Source organism: Bubalus bubalis, chromosome 8 (assembly GCF_019923935.1).
Source record: "Bubalus bubalis isolate 160015118507 breed Murrah chromosome 8, NDDB_SH_1, whole genome shotgun sequence".
Classification (NCBI taxonomy): Eukaryota; Metazoa; Chordata; class Mammalia; order Artiodactyla; family Bovidae; genus Bubalus; species Bubalus bubalis.
Genome location: NC_059164.1, coordinates 21,547,308 through 21,572,829, shown reverse-complemented (window position 1 = coordinate 21,572,829; position 25,522 = coordinate 21,547,308). Strand labels below are relative to the sequence as shown.

General features: G+C 40.6%; 1 long non-coding RNA gene across 1 annotated transcript in view; it reads left to right on the top strand.

Annotated features, from left to right (window-relative positions):
- Positions 1–9,560, top strand: part of LOC123334665 — a 156,130-nt gene extending 146,570 nt beyond the window's left edge. Inside the window, exon 3 of the long non-coding RNA XR_006552671.2 lies at positions 9,271–9,560. This is a non-coding gene — a long non-coding RNA (uncharacterized LOC123334665). The remainder of the gene's footprint in view (positions 1–9,270) is intronic.
- The last annotated feature ends 15,962 nt before the right edge of the window (positions 9,561–25,522 follow it).

Genomic DNA, 25,522 nt, shown 5'->3' with positions numbered 1-25,522 from the left:
TGAACTGAATTTCATTTAGAATAGGAAGAAATATGTAAAAACTGTTAGAAGCAAACATAAAATATATTTCATGGATTGTTGTGAATGTTCTGCTATATATAGTGAAATGCTATATAATTTTTACCCTGCATTTTAAAATGCTTGAGAGTATTAGAAACATAAATGGTATTTCAAAAGGAAAACTATATGATTGGAATTATTTTGCAGTTAAAACTTTTTCACAACTTTAAGGCTCTTAATTGAAAATATTTCAGTAGCAAAAAGGAGATATGTCTGTAATATATGTGTATGGGAAGATTCTTGATTGAAAGAGACCTTGGAATACTTTCATTCCTTGGGGCTGAAGGAAGATATATATTTAGAAGCAAAGACAGAATCAACTGGAAAATTTCCACCACCAAATGATAGGCAGGATGTGTCCTTGGAAATCATGGTGTTAGGTTCCTTCTCCCTTGGAGGTACTCCATCCTTAAAAATCAAATAGGGTATATTGAATCCTTTATCACTGCTTGGATAGAACTTGGACAAGGTTCAGAAAATGGAAATCATTCCAAAATCCTCTCTCAACTCTTTGAATGGAGGAAATCTTTGATAGGAACTCACTACTTAAAAAGGGTGTGTGTGAAGGGATCCTTGGAAGATGTTCAACTTTTGATGAGATGGCTCCTTGGATGGTTTTCAAGACCTGGAGGGGTCCATAATGAAGAATCATGCTGCTTCCATTAGTGTATTTTTCCTCTTCGTGTTTGCAGACAAAGCTGAGAATCTGTCCAATTTCTTCCTTGGCTAAGGTAGTCTTTATTTTAATAGAAAGGCTAGTCAACTTGGCACATTTGCAGATGAGAAGAGCAAATGAAAGCAAGTAACATTTAGATAATTCTCTTGGCCAATGGAAGATAACTTTGTGTTTGATTGAGCTGCCCTTTTTTTTTTCTCTCCACAGTAGTTTACCAATTTGGGAAATGAAAAAATCATCTCCTGTTTTATACCTGTTAACCCCCAGGTGATTTTTATTGTTTGTGTTGTGAAAAAATTTAGTTGGGGTGTTTGCATTTAAAAGTAGAGTTATGCCTTTATCTAGTTCATAGAACTTAATATGACACTTTTCATAGTTATGTAATTACTTTGAATTTGGTAATTACTTTGAATTACTTTATAATTTGGTATATGAGTGGGTATTATTAATAGTTTTGGGAGTTTCACCAGTAATCATTGATTTGCTTTTAATTTAAAAACCAGAGACTCTCTATGTATCTTAATATCTATTTCATTTTCTCTTGAACTTATAAATGTAGTAATACAACATGCACCAAGTATGTTTGCTAATAACTATTTCATTAGTTAGGGCACTATAATACTTAACTGCAATTTGATGAGTGTTTTACCTAAACTCTGTTGTTTTATTTTTAATGAGGAACATTTTTACTCATTAACAACAATAACAATTTAAAAAATCTGTAGAAGTTGAATTTAAAAAATCACAAATGCAAAATGTCACATTTAAGATTATGTGACTTATGATGACTGATATAGATTACAATATTTCTTGATATTCTGTGATCCCATGTGTGAAAAAGGCTTTAATTTAATTTTATTCTAAATGCTTAAATAAAAATATGTATCTTAATGACAGTGATAAGGAAATATTAAGTTGGTGAAAAAGTTCATTTGGGTTTTTCCATAAGATGTTACAAAAAAACCTGAACAAACATATGGCCACCCAGTATGTTAATTAATGACCTCTTAAAACAATTTATTGAAAATAGTTACTTTTCATACCTAGTCAAATTTAGTACATTAGTATAGATAAATGGCATAACTTGGCTAGTAGGGAAAGCAGATATAGATATGAGAAGTACAAATTTTAAGATAAAATTGTTTTTAAGCCTAATTTTTAAAAAGTCTGTCTGCAATGGATATTGACTCCAATCTTCCATTATCACTTCTATTATCACTTTAGCTTTAGCAGCATGATGAGAATTAAAACTCATTACACATGAATGATTTACTGATATCAAATGTACAAATTCTAGGGTTAGAATTTGTTAAATAGAAGCCCATCTATCTTTGATAGGTGTTACAAAGTCATAAACTCAAGAGAGATTTGTTGTTATTGTTGTTTAGTTGCTCTGACTGTTTGTGACCCCATGGATTATAGCCCACCAGGCTCCTCTGTCCATGGAATTCTCCAGGCAAGAAAAATGGAGTAATCTGCCATTTCCTTCTCCAGGGGATCTTCCTGACCCATGGATTGAACCTGCCTCTCCTGCATTGGGAGGTGGGTTCTTTACCACTAGGAAAGCCCCAAGAGAGATAAAGAACATAGAATACAAAGACTCAAAATTTCCATTCTTTCAGGGAACATCCCTCTTATACTCTAGTTAAAGCCAGACAATCTGTGAAGAGCCTCGTTAATACTACAGTTGGTGAACATCCCTGAACTAGGGATTAGTCTGTGCAGTGTGTTCAGTTATAGCTGTGGCTAAGACTCTGCTCAGCAGGGCAGTTCTAGTGAAACTTCGTTCTTGATTTAAGATGGGTCTTTGTAGGTTCCAAGGGGGGGAAAAAAGTACTTCTGAATAATTAAGTCAGAAAGATCTGTGGGGTTCTATTTCACAACAACAACAACAACAAAAATACATGCTGGCTTCTACAAAATGATTTTTGTGTTTAAGTGAGCCATTCAGTTGAAAAGTGAAATGGGCCATTAACAGCATTTTTGTTGTTTGAAATTTTCATTACAATGGCTCCTGTCCTACTTTTCCCAGTGGAATGTGAATTCTTACACTGTAAAGCCAGAAACAGAAAAGAAAACAAAACACACACACACAAACTGTTTTGTGGCTTTAGAAGTTATTATTTTAAGTGATCTGGCTCTGAGGTGGGGCTGAAATGGAATATTCCTTTAGCCAGTGGCACAGACGGGCATTTCTGGATGAGATTCTGCCCCCTTGTAGTGGAACGTGATGTACATTTTGATTCCCTGGCATGCCTACCCTATCACCCATCTGTTAAGATGGCATTGATCCTAACAAAAAAAAACAAACTGTGGTTTGCCAGGTTCCAGAAGTCCTAGGTGTCTGGCATATGTATACATTTCTAAAGGTATTTTCCAGAATTTAAAAAAAAAAAAAAAAGAGTTTAGCTTAGGGTGTTTTCTTCTAGAGAATAGTTCATTGGTAGGCCACTACAGGCAATTCTGACAGTACTATATATTCATATAATTTTGTACTTATGTTTCATATACTTATATTTCATATACTTATACTTATGTTTCATATCGGGGAATTTGCATGTGGAAAAAATGTCATTGAGACTTAGAGTAATTAATTCATCTTCTACATAAACAGCCCTTATTCATTGCAGCTGATCTCTTTCATGGATACCTGTATCTATGATTCATGTTATTTCTATCAGTTCTACCAAGTATTCCATAAGACGGTGTGTTAAAGAGTGAACTTCTGAGAGGACAGTTGTGACCAATTTTGAGATGGAAATCCATACCCCATAAGCTTGACAAGATAGTATTGATTGCCTGAAGTTGAAAAAGTCCAGAAACGGCTTAACTTAAAGACAGGTGGTGGAAATCCTAGAGAGCGCTGCAGCCCTCAGGGGGCCATGGGATAATTTGGTTACCAAAGAGAAGACATCCTGTTGTTGCTTAGCTACAGGACTCTGGGTGGCAGCTCTTTTCCCTATCACATTTCCTGGTGTTTTGTTTTTGTAAATGTAGCTCCTTGCAAATGAGGGACATTCATGCAGATGTCCACATTGCAGTTGTTTTGTTTTGTAAAATGAAACAGTATTAGAGGAAAAAAAAAAACCCTGGGAGATATAAGATTTTGAGAGGAAGTTTCTCTTTGTGTTTCACTGTTTAAGAAGATTAAATCAAGTAATATAAAATAATATAGACACAGTTTTGATATACATTTTATAAGATTTAGCATTAAGTTATAGCACTAGAAAAAATCTTTTCTGTTTTTAAGAATAATGGCTATGTATTGAAAACATAAGTACCTGTTGCATATACATGTATTGAAAATCATTGATATTCAGTGTACTAAATGGATGGTTTTAAAAAAATCAATTCCAGAAACTCTATGTTCATGTACATATTTGTGAATTTCTGTTTTTGATGATATTTGAGTTAAAGTCTTTATTATTTTTTAGCTTTGTGTACTGTTGTTGTTGTCTTTTAGTTGCTAAGCCACGTCCAACTCTTTGGCCCACGGACTGTAGCCCAGAAGTCTTCTCCGTCCATGGGATTTCCCTGGTAAGAATACTGGAGTGGGTTGCCGTTTCCTTCTCCAGGGGATCTTCCCAACCCAGGGATTGAACCTGAGTCTCCTGCATTGGCAGGCAGATTCTTTTCCATTGAGCCACCGGAGAAGCCAGTGTGTATGCTAATTCCTATATTAAATTCTGAAGTACTAAAGTATAATACAAGTTCCAAATAATATATTTTATAATTATCAGATCCTATTCCGTAAAAATCAAGGCCATCTTACCTACATTTGATAATGTATTTGTTTTGCAGTGTTAAAAGGTTATTGAATTATTGTGATAAGCTAACAAGGGATTTTTAGTGTAGTTCCATGGAAAAGATAGCTATACTTAGAGACTCATTGAGAAGAAAAAGTCATTTTATCACAGTTAGATTTATAAGAGTTAAGAATAAAAGCAAACACAATAAGGGTAGGCATGGGTCTATTTTCACCCTGCTCTTTCACAAAACAAATTAAGAGGTTTTAATCAATATGGAAAAGTTCTTTCCAAATCCAAACAGTTTGTCTGAATAATTTATTCCCATTTTAATTTAAATAATATTTCATTTTTTCCTCATGTATTGTTTCTATTTTAAAAACTACAATACCCCATCTCTAGATTGAGAAACATGGACCTGATTTCCCTGGAGCATCAGGTGAAATAAGTATATATTTGTATGTTGTAAATGAGAAGATATTAAATATTATTAAACTGAAGAGTAAAATTAAGTGTCTATAGAGAATCCCAACTTCCCAGGTGGCTCAATGGTAAAGAATCTGCCTTCAATACAGGAGACATGAGTTCCATCCCTGGGTTGGGAAGATGTCCTGCAGAAGGAAATGGCAACCCACTGTGGTATTCTTATCTGGAAAAGTCCCATGGACAGAGGAACTTGGAGGGCTACTGTCCATGGGGTTGCAAAAGAGTTGGATACGACTTAGTGACTAAATAACAAGAGACGCCCAATAGGACTGGACTATTCAGAACACACACAGTCAAAGGACTGACTGCTGGTTTTGTACATGTTTCAGCTCCAGGCTTTACATTTTTACTTTTCAATTTTTTTCAATAGGTCATGGTCAATGAGCAAAAAGTAGAAGACTCAGTGACACAAAGATACATGCTTTATGCTGTTTGCTCAGAAAAAAAAAAGTTTGTAGCTATTTCCATGACAATTTAGGAAAGACTGGGATAACATGTTGAATGTAGCTGTCTGAGCATCTGTTGGTTTTCAGTCTCTGTTCCAGTAGAGTAAGAGTCTATGTTATGATAGACAAGCTACTCAAGTGAATCATTCTGCCTCCCTCATGATTACTTCAAGTGGATCATTCATTCTTTACTTTCCATTTGAAAACATTGATGTGGAGATAGGCAAAGAATAGAACCAAGACTGCTTTTTAAAGAACTCAGGGCTCTTTCTGTATATACAACATGGGCAGAATGCAGTAAGATCCTTTTTTTTTTTTTTTTTTTTTTAATTTTTTAAGGTGGATACACCACTATAGAGTCATTTGCCCTTCCAGAGCATTAGTATCCTTTCAGGAATAAGTGTAGACTTTCCTGGAGCTGATTTTGAAGGCTGTCACTCATGAAATACTGATGAAAATATTCTCATATCTGATTTTTCTACCCTCCCCCACTACTGCCCCAAGTTTTGTTAATGTTATAGCTAGAATGTATCAGGGTGTACAGTCTAGCCAAGAGGTAACAGAGGATCATGGTGGTATCGAACATAGACTTTGAATTAAAAGATCTTGATTTGAATCTAGGATCTAACACTTATCGGCTATGGGCTCTGGGTTGTGTTAGTTACCTTCTCTAGACCTCAGTTTCCTCTTCAATGAAATGGGATAAAATCAGTACCTACTATCAGATCAGTCGCTCAGTCGTGTCCGACTCTTTGCGACCCCATGAATCGCAGCACACCAGGCCTCCCTGTCCATCACCAACTCCGTCAAACAAAATAACAAGTATGAATTGCTTAACCTTTTACCTGGCATAGAATAAACACTTAAGACATCTTATTTTACCAAGATATTTTCTGGAGGAATGCAACTTCAACTCCCACAAGGACTTTTGATATACACCTTGATAAGTAGCTTTCCCCCCAGTTTAAGACGCAAACTTATGCTATGCTGCTCTAGACTATAAAAAATGTAATATCTTTCTTTTTTAGTCTTTCTCTCTCTGTATGTTTAGATACATAGGCCATACACACTTGTACATATATTTAAGTATAGGCTGTGTGTATATTATGGATTTTTTGATTGCTAGAGGAAGTTCTATGACTTCACACAGCTTGAATTTATGAGACTGTTAAAGGAAACATAGGAACAATCCTGGGATGATGAGAGGAAAAAAAAGAATTGGTCAAAAATCAACTCCTCAATGGAGTACACTAATGAAATTTGTATATGAAACTTGTTATTCTGTCTTCTTCCTGGAAAGCTTTACTTTTTCACCAAGGAAAATATTCTTCCTTCGTCTCCCTTATTAATGTAGTCCCTTGTTGCACACATAGAGGTACAATAGTTTAATAAAACAAAGAGTGACTTGATGTTGGCCGCACGCGGTTGTTTGTGTTCACCTGTGACATTTACAAGTGAAGACGTACAGAGCCTTCTTTTGTTTCCTGGATAATCGCTCAGGTGTTAAATAAGAAGTTGATTCAGTTTTAAATGGCATGATTTTCTCAAGCCTTGGAAAAGTAATTGATGGATTTTCTTCTTCTTTTTTCCATAGCTCAAATATACACACTGCAAAGTCATGTCTAACTGTTTAATTTTACAAGACTGAAAATATTGGATTTAAAGCTTAGGTTTTAGTTGAGGTTTATTCTTGGTGTCCAGCCCTGTCTAAACTTTCACAGGCAAATCGGAAATGAAACACAATTGAAACTAAACCAACCTTTTCTGCCTGCAAAGGGGCCTTAATATTTCATTTTGTGTTTTTCAGACAGAATCTAATGAAAACGTGATTTTATGTATTTTCCTTGTGTCAATTATTCCCTGTACCCCTTCTAAACTCATCTGTGCATTCAACGTGAAGCTTCATTAAGGATCAAGCCAAGTAGTCTTTAAAAAGTACAGGGTTTTGGTGATAGACAGATGGTGGCTTTCATGATGTCAGGAAGTGTCAGATATTATGGTTGGCTGCGGAATGGTGGCTACTATCCAAACAGATTGGGAAACAGACAGAAAGAGCAAGAACACCATTTGTTTTATTTAGATACATTGTGAACAGAAGGAAGCAAGACAGAGCATACTTTTACACATCTTTTTTCCACTCCCTGTGAAAACAGTTTAAGATTTGTTATGTTATATTAGCCCTTTCATTATGCAAAAACATGTGAAAGCCAGAGATGCTGGTTAGAGAATTTGTCTCATTGTTATTTTCTATGAAGTTTGTTTATTTTTATTTTTATGGAATGTGATTCTTTGACAAAAATTCCCTCTCTTTGGGAATATCAAGTGCTTGAAATAGAGAATTGAGATGAAGTCCTTTAAAAGTGCTCTACTGTCAGGAGAGTATGAAGAGAGAATTGACTTCCTGACTCTGATAAGGAACTCTCAGAAAATACTGTCAAAAATTTTTAGTTCCTAATCTGAAGCTGCTTCTCCATGAAGAACTCTAGATCTAGTTCTATTAGGATTTAATTCAAATTGGCAGCCAGAGGGCAGTATTGACTCCAAATATGTTGTGTCTAGTTACAAGGATTAATAAATTCAGGACAAGACACCATTAATGTATCTATCAGTGGGGGTCATCTTGATCTTAATATAAAAGAATATGCAAATTTTCTAGCTTATTCAACAGAGCCAATCCTTTAAACTTCCTTTCTTGCTATTTACCTATATCCGTTTATTAGTGTTAGGTGGTTAGAATAGGAAAAAGGAGTCCAAAATGGCAGTGGCTAAAAGAAAAAGAAAGGAAAACATCCGCGAAAATGGAAAAACAAGAAAATCTGAGAACCAGAGTGAGAATCTCAGGTGAAAAAAAAACCAAAAAAAAAAAACAGCCCTCTTGGCTAGCCCAATTTACATAGGGCAGGCAAGAGGGGTAGGAGACAAATGTATAAAAGGAGGAAGCCAAGATGGATCGGGGCCTCTCCTTTGGGGTCAGCCCACCCTCACACCTCAGTTCAGTTCAGTCACTCAGTCCTGTCTGACTCTTTGTGACCGCATGGACTGGAGCATGTCAGGCTTCCCTGTCCATCGCCAACTCCTGGAGCTTGCTCAAACTCATGTCCAGTGAGTCGGTGATGCCATCAAACCATCTCATCCTCTGTTGCCCCCTTCTCCTCCTGCCTTCAATCTTTCCTAGCATCAGGGTCTTTTCCAGTGAGTCAGTTCTTCCCATCAGGTGGCCAAAGTATTAAAGTTTCAGCTTCAGCATCAGTCCTTCCAATGAATATTCAGGACTGATTTCTTTTAGGATGGACTGGTTGGATCTCCTTGCAGTCCAAGGGACTCTCAAGAGTCTGTTCCAACACCACAGTGCAAAAGCATCAATTCATTGGTGCTCAGCATTCTTTATAGTCCAACTCTCACGTCCATACATGACTACTGGAAAAACCATGATGTACTCTGCATGTAAGTTAAATAAGCAGGATGACAATATACAGCCTTGATGTACTCCTTTCCCAAATTTGAACCAGTCCATTGTTCCATGTCTGGTTCTGTTGCTTCTTGACCTGCAAGAAGGTCATCTGGTATTCCCATCTCTTGGGAATCTGGTATTCTCATTTGGTATTCCTATCTCTTAAAGAATTTTCCACAGTTTGTTGTGATCCACACAGTCAAAGGCTTTGGCATAATCAATAAAGCACAAATAGATGCTATCCTTCTACTTCTAGAAGTAGAAGAAGTACTATCCTTTGCTTGCTGAATAAAACTGAACTGTAACAGAACTGTAACACTGGTCTGCCATTTCAAATTTTTGCTGTGATGAGATAGAACCGAGGAAATTACACACTCCCCTAACATCTCTGGTGCCTTTTCTCAGATTTAATCTGGCTGAAACAACCTCAGCTCAGCCCCTGCGAGGCAGAGGCCAAACACAGCAGAAGCCCAACTCAGCAAAAGCTCCTGCGGTGGAAGCTGAATGTGAAGAAAACCCAGTGCAGTGGAAATGATAAGAAGCCCAGCATGCTGGAAACCGGGACAGAAAAAATAAACTTAGCAGAAAGCTCACGTGGCTGTCTCAGATTCCAGAAGACCTCCAGTTGGGATAGGAAGTCCTCACCCCTATGGCTGGAAGGACATATGGCTAACACAATCTTAATTCCTTTACAATCTCTTGTTTCTTGCTTCCTCGAACCCCCTGGAAACAGGTGAGCAGCAGTGGGTGCAACTGAGGGACTCTGGCAGGGGCTTCTCCTCAGTGTGTCCTGAAGGCTCCACTATCTACTGTGCCCTAGTAGCTGTTGCCCAAGCAGGTGAGGGTTTTTCTGTCCTTAATGTCCTTTGTGCCAAGGATCAGGCCAATGAAAACTGTGAGCACAGGTCAGGTATTTAGCAGATTTTCCAGCAGGTTATGAAGGGGATTCCTTGGCACGTTTTCCCCACTGCTTTTTCCTTCTGTCCTTCAGCTCCTCTCTCCATCTATGCCACCACTTACAAAGTATTGGGCAGGCCATAATCTTTCCATTTCTAAAAGCTGTGTTTAAAACTGTTCACCTAAAATTGGGTTTCAGGACCTAATGAAGCTTGGGTTCGTGATGTCTTTTTGCAAAAAATTCAGTGAGAGACACAGCAATAGTTAAGAGGGTTAAGATTTGTTTGGGTGAAGAAAGAAGCACATTTCAAGAGTTTGGGCCATCACAGAGGGTGAGTGCAGAGGCCATGGAAAGTGGTGTGGTTAGTTTTTGTGAGCTGGGTGATTTCATATGCTAATAAGTGGGAGGATCATTCCAACAATTGGGGAACCACCTCCTTGGTCTTTTGATAGTGTCTTGGAACTGTCATGGCACTTCTGATTGTGTCTTTAGCTTACAGACTGAGGATCAAGGTTTAGTTGAATTTGACTTGTCTGCCATCTTGGACCCATTTGATTTTAATTTTTTTATGTTACACTGCTGCTGCTAAGTCTCGTCAGTTGTGTCCGACTCTGTGTGACCCCATAGACAGCAGCTCACCAGGCTCCCCCGTCCCTGGGATTCTCCAGGCAAGAACACTGGAGTGGGTTGCCATTTCCTTCTCCAGTGCATGAAAGTGAAAAGTGAAAGTGAAGTTGCTCAGTCATGTCCGACTCCTAGCGACCCCATGGACTGCAGCCTACCAGGCTCCTCCACCATGGGATTTTCCGGGCAAGAGTGGTTTATGTTATGCCCTTGGGCTATGCCATTCTTTCAAAAGCTGTGCCCTGCCACCTCAGTTCCTGTTTCATGCTCTTTTCTTGAGCCTTGTCCGGGCCTGCAATGTTGCCTTTACAATCTTCTGACGGAACAACCAGAAAATAGCTGGCCCTTGGGGGGGAAATACTGTGCAACAACAGCCTCTCTCAGTGAGCCAACTAGCGTGTGTGACAGGCACACAATGCTGGCTAGAAGTCCACCTGTTGGTGGCATCCCTTCAAGGGCATTTGGGCTTCCAGGGATAATGTTTACCACTTTAGGAGTTAGTCCTGCAGGCTGTTTGGGCCCAAACCCTTACCACCCTTCTCTTAAAGTTACAAACATACACCTGCATCAAATCTCCACTCCACTTTTATGAAACATCTGATCTGTTGCTTCTTATCAATTTGTTCTTAAGCTACTTACTAACTCCTACAAGGAGGATCCTGCCTTCTTGTAGGCAACATCACTCCACCCCACTTATTATTAAAATACTCTTAATGCCCCTAACAGGACCAGATAACCCACTCCTTTGTGATTACTTCTGTTATTACCTAGAGTGGGTCTGTGACAATGAAATGTTTACCGTTGGAAACACCCTAAACTGCTCTTGTGGAGGACTAGGGGAAGAATCGGTGATTTACATTCCCTCAAAGCAATAAGAGGATAAGGCTTATGACTGTTTCATGAACCTTATGACAGGTTCCCAGTCTCAGGGCACAGACTTGGATTGCTTTACATCATGGTATCTATTCTATTTGTCCATATATAGCTATCTGTCCATCCGCAGTGGACAAACTGGCAATGAGTTAAGATTACAACCCCTTAATCCTTCCCAGCACTAGTCATGCTGGAGACCTTGGGATGCCCAACTCCAGCTTGGGGATTTTAGAAGGTCATCCTGCCTCAACCTGCCTAGGGATCTGGTCCCAAGGCAGTTGTCAGGCCTCAGCCTGCTCAGGGATCCACCAGCCTGGGGTCCAAGGAGGTCAACCTGCCTCGACCTGAGTAGGGATCTGGTCCTCGGAAGGTTGTCATGCCTCAACCTGCTCGGGGATCTGCCAGTCCAGGGGTCCCAGGAGATCTACATGCCTCGACCTTCCCAGGGACCCAATTCTTGGGAGGCTAACATGTCTTGACCTGCCTGGGAATTAAATCTCCAGGAGGTTGTCATGCCTCAGCCTGCCAGGGGATCTGCACCCTGACCCGGGGACACCTGGCTCTCAGGTTGCAACAGGATAAGCTTCAGAAAGACTCACCCCTAAGGAAGTCTACCCATGGAAATAGAAGGAAGCCTATTAATTGTGGGACTGTGCCCAGTCTCAGCAGTAACTCAAGAGCCCAATGAGAACCCCATTGCCTTTCTGGAAAGGCTAAACGAGGCCGTCCAAAAGTTTACTAATCTGGACTTTAGACTCTTTCAAGGGACAGGTGATTTTAAAGGTCAAATTCCTGTCCCAATGTGCATCAGACATCAGGATAAAGTTACAACAGCTACAGCAGCAGGACCCTGCTGCCTTGTTAGATGAGATTGTCCAGACAGCCACCGATACATTTTATAACAGAGAACAGGAGAGGAAAGTCAAGGCCCAGCAAAGGGAGAAAAGGAAAGAGACAGGACATGCCCAGATGCTGGCCACCCTCTAGGGAACCCTTATGGCAAACCCCGAATCCTTAAAGGACAAGGCACAAGGCAAATGCCTAATCTGTAGACAGGCAGGACATTGGGCCACAGAGTGTCCAAACTGTGACAAGTCCCTACAATGGCTTGCTACAAATGCCATCAGCTGGGACATCGGGCCACACTCTGCCCTCAGGATCCAAGAGCCTCAAGGTTAAGTGCCAAGCCTTCCCTTACAATGGCTCAACAGGATGGGAGCGACCTGCTTCAGCCAGCCCGGCTATCACAGATAACCATCATGGAGCTGGAGCCAAGGGTACAACTAGATGTGGCAGGTAGGTCCAAGAATTTATTGGTTGACACAGGGGGTACATACTCTGTCCTGACCTCCTATTCTGGAGCCTTCTCCTCCCAGACCTGTACCATTTTGGGTGCTACAGGAAAAACAATTACAAAAAGATTCACCTGAGCACTTTGTTGCTGGGATGGACAGATATTTTCCCACCAGTTTCTGGTGGTCCCTAAATGTCTTACTCCCTTATTGGGAAGATGTCTCTCCCTGCCTTTAAAACTTTGTAGCTATTGTAGTCCTGATAGAAGATGCTTTAAAACTCTCTTTTGGGAGCAAACTAGCTATTTTTACCACCCACAAAGTGGAACAACTCCTGAATGGGAGAGGCCATTTATGGATGTCTGACCAAAGGATCCTCAGATATCAAGTAGTGCTGATGGAAAATCCAGGCCTGACTATGTTCCCTTGTGAGGTTCCTAGCCCAGCTACCCTCCTGCCTACCCCCGAGGGCTCTCTCCCCTTTCTCTCTTGCCTAGAAACAATCCCCGAGAGGGATTGTCAGAAGATCCTCTGACCAGTCCTGAGGCAATCTGGTACACTGATGGAAGCAGCTTTGTCTTGGATGGAAAAAGAAGAGCTGGGTATGCAGTAGTCTCCAATTTCAAGACCATAGAGGCTAAATCTTTGCCACCAGGTACTTCAGCCTATTTGGCTGAGCTCATAGTTCTGACTCAAGCTTTAGAACTGGGAAAAGGAAAGAGTAGCCATTTGCACTGACTCCAAGTATGCCTTTCTGGCGCTACATGCACAAGCTGCTATTTGAAAAGAAAGAGGCCACTTGATCACCTGAGGGTCCCCAATCAAATATGGTGATCAAATCCTTAGGCTCTTGGAGGCAGTCCATCTACCCACTGAGGTTTCAGTCTCCCACTGTAAAGGCCACCAGAAAGGGAGCACGAAAGTGGCACGAGGGAACCAAGCAGCTGATCAGGCAGCTAAGAGAGCAGCATTACAGAACGATGACCTAATAGGGGTTGCCACCTTAGCTCCACAGACTAATTTGCCAGAAACACCTTCATATACTGAAGGTGAGACTCTTAAAGCTGAGAGTGAGGGCTTTCAAGAAGATCATATGGGTTGATACCAAAAGGAGGGACTCCTTTTTCTGCCTGGGAACTGCCAATGGAAGTTGGTTAACTCCTTACATGCCGCCACTCATTTAGGGGAGAAGGCCCTCCAAAGATTACTAGAAAGGTCCTTCAGAGGAACAGGCTTTCAAATGACTACAAGGCAAGGGGTCTCCTCTTGTCCCACTTGCCAATTAAACAACCCCCAAGGAACTCAAAGACCTCAGCTGACCCAGCCCATCCAATGACATGGAACCTACCCAGGAGAGGACTGGCAGATGGACTTCACCCAGATGCCAGTTTCTCAAGGGTATCAATACTTATTAATCATGATAAATACATTCACAGGGTGGTTTGGAGGCTTTCCCACCCAGACTGAGAAGGCTGAGGAGGTGGTTAAAAAAAACTGCTCCATGAAATCATTCTGAGATTTGGTCTGCCCAGGTCATTACAAAGTGACAATGGGACATCACTTACTTCTAAGGTCACCCAAGGGGTCTCGAAAGCATTGGGCATTTCTTATTATCTCCATTGTGCCTGGAGGCCTCAGTCTTCAGGAAAAGTAGAAAGAGCCAACCATTTCTTGAAATCAGTGATAAAAATGATAACCCAGGAGACCTCCCTGGGAAGGAAGGAGGCTTTACCAATAGCTCTCCTCCAAACTCATATTGCCTCTAAGGAACAGGTTGGTCTTAGTCCTAATGAGATGCTGTATGGGAAACCTTTTGTTTATCTCAATGACCTCTTCCTAGATCCATAGGCTTAGACCCTCCAATCTTACACCACGGCCACTGAACAATTCCAACAGGATATACGCTTGTGGGGTACCAACCAGGACCCAAAAGATTCTAAAGAGCCACCACTATATGTGCCAGGGACTCAAGTCCTAATTAAAGTGTGGAAAGATGGGTCCCCAAAGGCTCAACTCCAACCCACGTGGAAGGGCCCCCATCCTGTAATACTTTCTACCCCCACAGCAGTCAAGGTACCAGGACATGACTCCTGGATTCACTACTCACAAGTCAGGCTGTGGAAGAAAACAGAAGAGGACATTCAATATACTTGTGAGCCCCTGGAGATCTCAGATACCTATTCAGGACTACAATGAGTGCCATTCTAATGAACACCCCCAAAATCAAGTTTCTGGGGGTAAGACTTCTCAGGATAGCTCTAAAGAGCTGACACAGCTTGGCAGGAGTTGTACTCCAAAATAGGCAGGAGATAGATCTCCTGATCCCTGAGCAAGGAGGACCTTGAGCCGTCTTGAATGAGACATGTTGTTTCTGGGTAAATACCTCCTGCTAAGTTAAAAAAAAAAATTTGCACAGTCCTCAAGAACAACATTCAGATCCTACTGGATTTCAAAGAATGAACTGGAGAGTTCTCAGGGTGGCTATAGTCTGTCTTTGGGGTTCCTTCTTCTGGCGAGGGGGGATTTGGAGTTGGCTTATGCCTCTACTAATCCCTGTTATCACCATATTGATGCTGCTTATGATTGCTCCATGTATTATCAACTGCCTAATGCATTTTGTTTCTGCCCAGGTCAACAAGCTACAACATGCAGTGACAGCTCAACAAAGATATATAAAACTACACTGGACCATGAAAAATATCACTCACCCTTAGATAGACACCACTCTAAGGACTCTGAGGCTTGAGACTAGCAAGAGGGGGAGGCCCAATACCCCTCACCATCCCAGTTCAGCAGGATGTAACCAGAGAGACCTGGGCCGCCCCTATTCCCAAAGAATTGGGCCTCCGCTCTCTTGAAGGGGAAATGTTAGATAGTTAGAATAGGAAAAAGGAGTCCAAAAATGGTGGTGGCTAAAAGACAAAGAAAGGAAAAAGCCCACAAAAATGGAACAAAAGAAAATCTGAGGACCAGAGTGAGAACCTCAGGTGAAGCAAACAGCCCTCCTGGCTAGCCCAATTTACATAGGGGGTGGGGGTGGGGGTGGGGGAAGGAGACTAACATATAAAAGGAGGAAGCCAAGACAGATTTAGGCCTCTCCTTTGGGGTCGGCCCACCCTCCTGCCTTGAGGGTAATACTATCCTTTTGCTTGCCAAATAAAACTGAGCTATAACACCAAGATACAATACTGGCCCATCCGTCACTTCAAATAATTGCTATGTCCAGAGAGAACTGAGGAAATTACAAACTCCCCCAACATTAGCGTAGTAGTTTTATCTCCCATCCCTTGGGAGATAACCCAAATCTCAGCATTCTTGACAGATGAGAGAACCAATGTCACTGCTCCACAGCTGTGTCCCCAAATCATGGTAGATGTATTGGACACTTGGTCCCTAATGTAACCACTCACAGTTGAATATGAGGAGCCATATTGAAATCCCAAATAAGGAAAGACATATGTTACCCAAAGAAACTGACTATCTCAAGTTATGTTGAATTCAAGGATTTGGGACCTGGAAAGACTCTGAAAGACCATCCTACACTAGTGGTTTTTCACTCTGTGCTTCATGTAGCCCCGAAATTTCACAGAGGTGCTGTGGGGGCTCCTGTAGAAGGTAAATGAGAGGTCAGGCCTCCAGCCTCCTATCTCTGCTTAATCTAAACAGCTGGGTGAATGAGGAGCCTTTCCAGCCTAGGGACAAACAGGCTGGAATCTTGGCTTAAGAGACAAACATTCCTTTAATAGAAAAGTGTAAAGCATTTAACTCAGGCTGAGAGTTGGGCCTTTTAATTGCTCCCTAAGTTCAAACAGGAGTCACATTCTGGAAAGAGTTATGGGGTAGCTATCATAAGGTTAAAGGAACTCATGGGCATCCCCCTTCCCTTTCACTCCCCCCACCCCCACCATGATTTGAGTCCTGATGTGACTTTTTAAAGTCCTCTTAAAGCCCTCTTTAAGAGGTAGGAGGTCCTAAAAATAAGAAATCTTAGCCATTTTCCCCAGGATCCCTCATTCCTATCTCCTCCCCACCCCCACTCCCCAAAAAAAAACATTGCACATATACTTCAGCCAACAATGTCTAAAGCAGTGCAGGCATATCTTTTGGAAATGAACTAATCCACAGCAGATAAGACATACTGTGATTTTTTAATTGGGAAGTTTTGAAATCACAATATACATGCTGAATAATATTAATAGTTAATGGTTGTAGGTCATCTTTTCATAAAAAAGCAAAACAAAACTTTCAAATGCTTTATCTGTTGAAGCTAGCACACATATCACATTAAAGAGAGGAAACATTAAAATACCTAGTGAGTGGAAAGACCATCCATAGGTTGTAGGTAAGGACTGGAGCAGATGGAGAAGGAAGTATATATAGACCCTTATGATAAGGGCATCTCTGACTCTAGAGTAAGAGAGTGAATCTCATATAATTTCTATGAAGTTTTGGTTGATGCTGTAAATTTTATTGCCTTAAATGAAATTAATCCTTGTTCTACCTTGGTAAGTATCTGAGCCACTTGACAGGTTTAAATTATGTTTCTCCAGAGCATGATTTTAATATCAGCCATGGTTAGGACTCATCGACTGTTGAAAGAACTCTTGTAAGGAGAAATGTAACATTAGAATATTTGCTGAAGCCATTAATTTATATCATGGAATTAAAATATCTGGGAGTCATCTTAAATCTCACTTGGACTTTCAGAGGTAGCACACATTGAATCTATATTAAAGTGTGACCTATCAGAAGAGAAAGCATTTGATATATTATTTATTGCTCAAATGTTATTTTGTTATTAAGTTCCAGAGAACTACATGAGAGTTGTGTGTAAATTAAGATGCCACTTCTTAGCATACAACTTCTTACTTGTAAAGAAATGGGTTTTCTAAATGTAATTTTTTAATGAATTTTAAAATTATTTTTATAGAAGGTTATTTGCTAACTACACACCCACCCCCACTGCCAGGATATATTGAGTGCTTGAAACAGACTGAGCTCATTTTAAGTTGATTTTGACAAGAGGGAAAATTCATTACTTTACAAAAGTGGACAAAATTACTTGCCCATATTGGTTGGTGTTAGATTGCTGGTTAAACCCAGAGCTGCAAACTCCTGCCCCAGGATGATTTTGTCAAGATTATATGGTTAATTCTGTATGTTAACATTCAGAATTTAATAAATATAATCATACTTACTAGTTTAAAACAACATTTTAAAACATGTGCTCTGGAATTATATATAACCTTTGTCAGTTCAGTTCAGTCATTCAGTCATGTCTGACCCTTTGCGACCTCAGGGATTGCAACACGCCAGGGCTCCCTGTCAATCACCAACTCCTGGAATTTACTCAAACTCATGTCTATAGAGTCAGTGATGCCATCCAACCATCTCATCCTCTGTCATCCATTTCTCCTTCCTCCTTCAAACTTTCTGAGCATCAAGGTCTTTTCAAATGAGTAAGTTCTTTGCATCGTTGGCCAAAGTATTGGAGTTTCAGCTTCAGCATCAGTCCTTCCAATGAATACCCAGGACTGATCTCCTTTAGGATGGACTGGTTGGATCTCCTTGCTGTCCAGGGAACTCTCAAGAGTCTTCTGCAACACCATAGTTCAAAAGCATCAATTCTTCGGCACTCAGCTTTCTTTATAGTCCAACTCTCACATCCATACATGACTACTGGAAAAACCATAGCTTTGACTAGATGGACGTTTGTTGGCAAAGTAATGTCTCTGCTTTTATAAGCAATCTAGGTTGGTCATAACTTTTCTTCCAAGGAGCAAGTGTCTTTTAACTTCCTGAATGCAGTCACCATCTGCAGTGATTTTGGAGCCCCCCCACCACCCCAAAATAAAGTCTCTCACTGTTTCCACTCTTTCCCTATCTATTTGCCATGAAATGATGGGACTGGATGCCATGACTTAGTTTTCTGAATGTTGACTTTTAAGCCAGTTTTTTCACTTTCCTCTTTTACTTTTATCAAGAGACTCTTTAGTTCTTCACTTTCTGCCATAAGGGTGGTGTCATCTTCATATCTGAGGTTATTGATATTTCTCCCAGCAATCTTGATTCCAGCTTGTGCTTCATCCAGTCCAGCATTTCTCATGATGTACTCTGCATATAAGTTAAATAAGCAGGGTGACAATATACAGCTTTGATGTACTCCTTTTCCTATTTGGAACCAGTCTGTTGTTCCATATCCAGTTCTAACTGTTGCTTCTTGACCTGCATTTAGGTTTTTCAAGAGGCACGACAGGTGGTCTGGTATTCCCATCTCTTTCAGAATTTTCCACAGTTTACAGTGATCCACAAAGTCAAAGGTTTTAGCATAGTCAATAAAGAAGAAATAGATATTTTTCTGAAACTCTCTTGCTTTTTTGATGATCCAATGGATGTTGGCAATTTGATCTCTGGTTCTTCTGCCTTTTCTAAATCCAGCATGAATATCTGGAAGTTCATGGTTCACATACTGTTGAAGCCTGGCTTGGAGAATTTTGAGCATTACTTTACTAGCGTGTGAGATGAGTGCAGTTGTGCGGTAGTTTGAGCATTCTTTGGCATTGCCTTTCTTTGGGATTGGAATGAAAACTGACCTTTTCCAGTCCTGTGGCCACTGCTGAGTTTTCCAAATTTGCTGGCATATTGAGTACAGCACTTTCACAGGATCATCTTTTAGGATTTGAAATAGCTCAACTGGAATTCCATCACCTCCACTAATTTTGTTTGTAGTGATGCTTCCTAAGGCCCACTTGACTTCACATTACAGGATGTCTGGCTCTAGGTGAATGATCACACCGTCGTGATTATCTGGCTCATTAAGATCTTTTTTTGTACAGTTCTTCTGTGTATTCTTGCCATCTGTTCTTAATATCTTCTGCTTCTGTTAGATCCATACTAGTTGTCTCTTTTTTTGTGCCCATCTTTGCATGAAAGGTTCCCTTAGTATCTCTAATTTCTTGAAGAGATCTCTAGACTTTCCCCTTCTATTATTTTCCTCTATTTCTTCGCACTGATCACTGAGGAAAGCTTTCTTATCTCTCCTTGCTATTCTTTGAAACTCTGCATTCAAAAGGGTATATCTTTCCTTTCTCCTTTGATTTCACTTCTCTTCTTTTCATAGCTCTTTTTTAAGGCCTCCTCAGACAGCCATTTTGCTTTTTTGCATTTTTCTTAGGGGTGGTCTTGCTCGCTGTCTCTTGTACAATGTCACAAACCTCTGTCCATAGTTCATCAGGCACTCTATCAGTCGAGTCCCTTAAATCTATTTCTCACTTCCACTGTATAATCATAAGGGATCTGATATTGGTCATACCTGAATGGTTTAGTGGTTTTCCCCACTTTCTTCAATTTAAGTCTGAATTTGGCAATAAGGAGTTCATGATCTGAGCCACAGTAAGCTCCCGGTCTTGTTTTTGCTGACTGTATAAAGCTTCTTCCTCTTTGGCTGCAAAGAGTATAATCAATCTGATTTTGGTATTGACTGTCTGGTGATGTCCATGTGTAGAGTCTCCTTTTGTGTTGTTGGACGAGGGTGTTTGCTATGACCAGTGTGTTCTCTTGGCAAAACTATTAGCCTTTGCCCTGCTTCATTCTGTACTCCAAGGCCAAATTTGCCTGTTACTCCAGGTGTTTCTTGACTTCCTACTTTTGCATTCCAGTCCCCTATAATGAAAAGGACATCTTTTCTGGGTGTTAGTTCTAAAAGGTTTTGTACGTATTCATAGAACTGTTCAACTTCAGCTTCTTCAGCATTACTGGTTGGGGCATAGACTTGGATTACTGTGATATTGAATGGTTTGCCTTGGAAGCAAACAGAGATCATACTGCCGTTTTTGAGATTGCATCCAAGTCCTGCATTTTGACTCTTTTGTTGACTATGATGGCCACTCCATTTCTTCTAAGGGATTCCTGCCCACAGTAGTTGATGTAATGGTCATCTGAGTTATATATAGTGTTCTTGTTTTATTTTTATGACACCCACCTCTTCTTGAAGGGCTTGTAATCAATCACAGAATTTTTACCTATTCAGGGAGAAAGGGAGAATTATAAATGCTGACTGTCTCGAATCTGGATCCCCCAGTTCATGGTAGGGAGAGCTGAACCACTGTCAGTTGGGCAGAAGGGGGAAAAAAAATCTGTGAAGATCCTTTACATAAAGATAGTGTACAGAAATGCCATATTAATTCTCACAGGGAGAAGACGAAATTCTTCATTCTTGCATATTCAAAATATCCTGAATTGATATTTTAACACATTCCCTTATAGTCTTTTTCTTTTTTTGACAGTTTTTCTTTAATTATATCATATACAATCTCTATGTTGAGATTTAAACAGTTGGTATCCTTGAGTAGTGTGATTAGTGCTAATTTTTATGATCTTCATTGTAATTTCTCCATTTCTCCATATGCACTTTTCTCATGACTTTAAATTTCTTTTATAATCAGAAGAAACTGCTTTAAAAAAAACAAAAATAATAAAGTTAACATGGCAAAAGCTTCTAGGTAATTTTGAGTACAAGAAAAGAGAAAACATGGGACTATTTAGGCTATAGAGACTCTTGGTAGGAAGATGGGGAAGATGAACTTCAAACTGTAACCTGCTTCTGATTAAGAGCTCCTGTGATGTTAGTAGGATCCATCTTCCTTGCCTATCTTTGGGTTGGCTCCCTTCTCAGACTCTATGGAGAAAAGTTATAGATTCAACTTCATAGAATGACCATACTTATTCAACAGAAGAATCTTTTTCCTAAGTAACTCAGCATGCAATCATGGTACCTATTGACACTGACTGATTGATTAGAGGTGTGTGCCCTGCCCTTTCCATGAAACAATCATTGTAGACAGGAAGGGGCTAAATAGGCTAACTGGTTTTGTTTATTTTATGTATTCACCTCCTGGAACCTAGGGGTGAAGTCCTGCATCTGAAGAACATGGTTGAGACGGAATAAAGAGTCAACCCAAATCAAAGTTAAGATAGCCTTCCCATAAGAAGAGGGAATGGATACTGGAAATAAAAATACACAGTTGCTATTAGAGCCTTTGTGACAACACACTCATATAATGTTTTCCCATCTCATCTGCATACTTTGTTGTGCCTTCACGTACCTTCTGTCACTTCTCATCACTCATAAGGTTTCAAACACTTAGCTGACTTCTTGGTTCATTTCTCTTATCTCTTCTCTTTTCACTATACCCACTAGGGAATTTGATCCCCTTTGAGTGCTTTAATCAGCATATGTGTTCAGATATTTACTAAGACTTTATTTCTATCCCAGCCTTTTCTCCTCAGCATGAAGCCTCTGCATCCACACATCTAACAGACATTTCTACTTGGATGTCCCCTAAAATTTCACTCTCTCCACAGGGAAAGAGAGAGTTTTTGAAATTTTCCTTTTCACCTTCTCTTAGGGAATGTCACCTCCTACTTCCTCATTATTTTGTAATAATCTCAATGCTTCCCCTTTCCCCCTGCCACCGTCATCTCTTGTCTACATTGGAAGACTGGTTTTCCAAACAACAGTGCTGAGGCTGAGCTCCACCATGATTCCCTCTGGTCACATTTAGTTTTCTAAATCTGACCATGTCAGCTCTTCACTTTAAACTCAGATGACCCTGCCATTTCCTTTAGGGTAAGCCCTGCTAATGTTTACATCAGATGATTAAGCTCTTTGTTTTTATTCACTATTTGCAACCTCATGGACTGCAGCATGCCAGCCTTTCCTGTGCTTCATTTCGTTATGTCCTGGAGTTGATTTAAACTCATGTCCATTAGGTTGATAATGCCATCCAACAATCTCATCCTCTGTTGTCCCCTTCCCCTCTTGCCCTCAATCTTTCCCAGCATCAGGGTCTTTTCCAATGAGTCAGCTCTTCACATCAGGTGCCCAAAATATTGAAGCTTCAGTATAAGTCCTTCCAATGAATATTCAAGGTTGATTTCCTTTAGGATTGACTGGTTCCTTCTTGCTATCCAAGGGATGTTCAGAGTCTTCTCCAGCACGAGTTCAAAAGCATCAATTTTTGGTGCTCAGCCTTCTTTATGGTCCAAATCTCACATCCATACATAACTACTGGAAAAGCCATAGATTTGACTATACAGACCTTTGTTGGCAAAGTAATGTCTCTACTTTTAACATGCTGCCTAGGTTTGTCATAGTTTTTCTTCCAAGGAGCAAGCATCTTTTAATTTAATGGCTGCTGTCACCATCTGCAGTGATTTTGGAGCCCAAGAAAATGAAATCTGTCACTGTTTCCACTTTTCTCCATCTACTTGCCATGAAATGGTGGGACCAGATGCCATGATCTTTGTTTTTTGAATGCTGAGTTTTAAGGCAGGTTTTCACTCTCCTCTTTCACCTTCATCAACAGGCTCTTTAGTTCCACTTCACTTTCTGCCATCAAAGTCATATCATTTGCCTATCTGAGGTTGCTGGTATTTCTCCTGGCAATCTTGATTCCAGCTTGTGCTTCTTCTAGTCCTTGTCTGGCATTTCGTATGATGTACTCTGCATATGTTAAATAAGCAGGTGACAATATACAAGCCCTGATGTACTTCTTTCCTGATTTTGAATCAGTTTGTTGTTCCATGTTCAGTTCTAACTGTTGCTTCTTGTCCAGCATACAGGTTTCTCAAGAGGCCAGTAAGGTGGTCTGGTATTCCCATCTCTTTAAGAATATTCCATAGTTTGTTGTGATCCACACAGTCAAAGGCTTCATTGTAGTCAATGAAGCAGAAGTAGATTTTTTTTTTAATTCCCTTGCTTTTTCTATGATCCAGTATATGTTGGCATTTTGATCTCTTATTCCTCTGCCTTTTCTAAATCCAGCTGTACATCTGGAAGTTCTCAATTCACATACTGCTGAAGCCTAGCTTGAAGGATTTTGAGCATAATCTTGCTAGCATGTGAAATGAGTGCAATTGTACAGTAATTGAACATTCTTTGGCATTGTATTTCTTTGGGATTGAAATGAAAACTGACCTTTTCTAGTCTTGTGGCCACTGCTGAGTTTTCAAACTTTGCTGACATATTGAGTGCAACACTTAACACCATCATCTGTTATGATTTGAAACGGCTCAGCTGGAATTCCATCACCTCCACTAGCTTTGTTTGTAGTGATGCTTCCTAAGGCCCACTTGACTTCACCTTCCAGGATGTCTGGCTCTAGGTGAGTGATGACACCATCATGGTTATCACCTCCTCCTGTGCAACGTTATGAACTTCCATCCACAGTTCTTCAGGCACTCTTTCTATCAGATCTAATCCCTTGAACCTATTTGTTACTTCCACTGTATAATTATAAGGGATTTGATTTAGGTCATACCTGAATGGTCTAGTGGTTTTCCCTACTTTCTTCAATTTGAGTCTGAATTTGGCAATAAGGAGCTGATGATCTGAGCCACAGTCAGCTGCAGGTCTTTGTTTTCACTGACTGTATAGAACTTCTCCATCTTCACTTGCAAAGAATGTAATCAATCTGATTTTGGTATTGGCCATCTTGTGATGTCCATGTATAGAGTTGTCGCTTGTGTTTTTGGAAGAGGATGTTTGCTCTGACCAGTGTGTTCTCTTGGCAAAACACTGTTAGCCTTTGCCCTGCTTCATGTTGTACTCCAAGGCCAAACTTGCCTGTCACTCCAGGTATCTCTTGACTTCCTACTTTTGCATTCCAGTCCCCTGTGATGAAAAGGTGGAGAAGGCAATGGCACCCCACTCCAGTACTCTTGCCTGGAAAATCCCATGGACAGAGGAGCCTGGTGGGCTGCAGTCCATGGGGTCGCGAAAAGTCGGACAAGACTGAGAGACTTCACTTTCACTTTTCCCTTTCATGCATTGGAGAACGAAATGGCAACCCACTCCAGTGTTCTTGCCTGGAGAATCCCAGGGGGAGCCAGGTGGGCTGCCATCTATGGGGTCACACAGAGTCGGACACGACTGAAGTGACTTAGCAGCATGATGAAAAGGGCATCTTGTTTTGGTGTTAATTCTAGGAGGTCTTGTAGCTCTTCACAGAATCATTCAACTTCATCTTCTCCATCATTAGTGATTGGAGCATAGTCTTGGATTATTTTGATATGGTTTGCCTTGGATGCAAACAGAGATCATTCTGTCATTTTTAAGACTGCAACCAAGTACTGCATTTTTGACCCTTTTGTTGGCTATGAGGGCTACTCCATTCCTTCTAAGTTATTCTTACCCACAATAGATATAATGGTCACCTGAATTAAATTCGCCCATTCCTGAACACTTTAGTTCACTGATTTCTAAAATGTCAATGTTCGCTCTTGCCATCTCCTGTTTGACCACTTCCAATTTACCTTGATTCATGGACCTAACATTCCAGGTTCCTATGCAATATTGTTCTTTATAGCATTGGATTTTACTTTCACCACCAGATACAACCACACCTGGACATTGTTTCCACTTCAGCTCAGCCTTTTCATTCTTTCTGTAACTATTTCTCAACTTTTCCCCAGTAGTATATTGGACACCTACCAACATGGGGGCTCATCTTTCAGTGTCATATCTTTTTTTGGTTTTTCATACTGTTCATGGGTTTCTCAAGACAAGAATGCTGAAGTGGTTTGCCATTCCCTTCTCCAGTGGACCACATTTTGTCAGGCCTTAACTAGCAGGGACATGCCCTTCAGCTGCTCCATGTGGCTGGATGACATGCTTGGAGCCCTAATGGTCCTACTGCTGGTCCTTGTTGAGTGTGTTATCCATCACAGGCCATAGGGTGTCAGTCAACATGCGGCCTGGGGTTGAGGCAAAGGCCCCGCTGGAGTGGCTGGGAAGGGGGTCTGAGGAAGGCTGGAACCAATGTTGTAGGATGCCCAGGAGTGAAAGGTACCCCAACTCCCTGCTGGTTCTGGTCGCCTTGGGGCCATCCCACTGCCATTGCCAAGCTTTGGCCCCAGCCTTTCCTCTCCTCTGACTCTGCACTAGGAATTGGGGGTGCTGGTCACTACA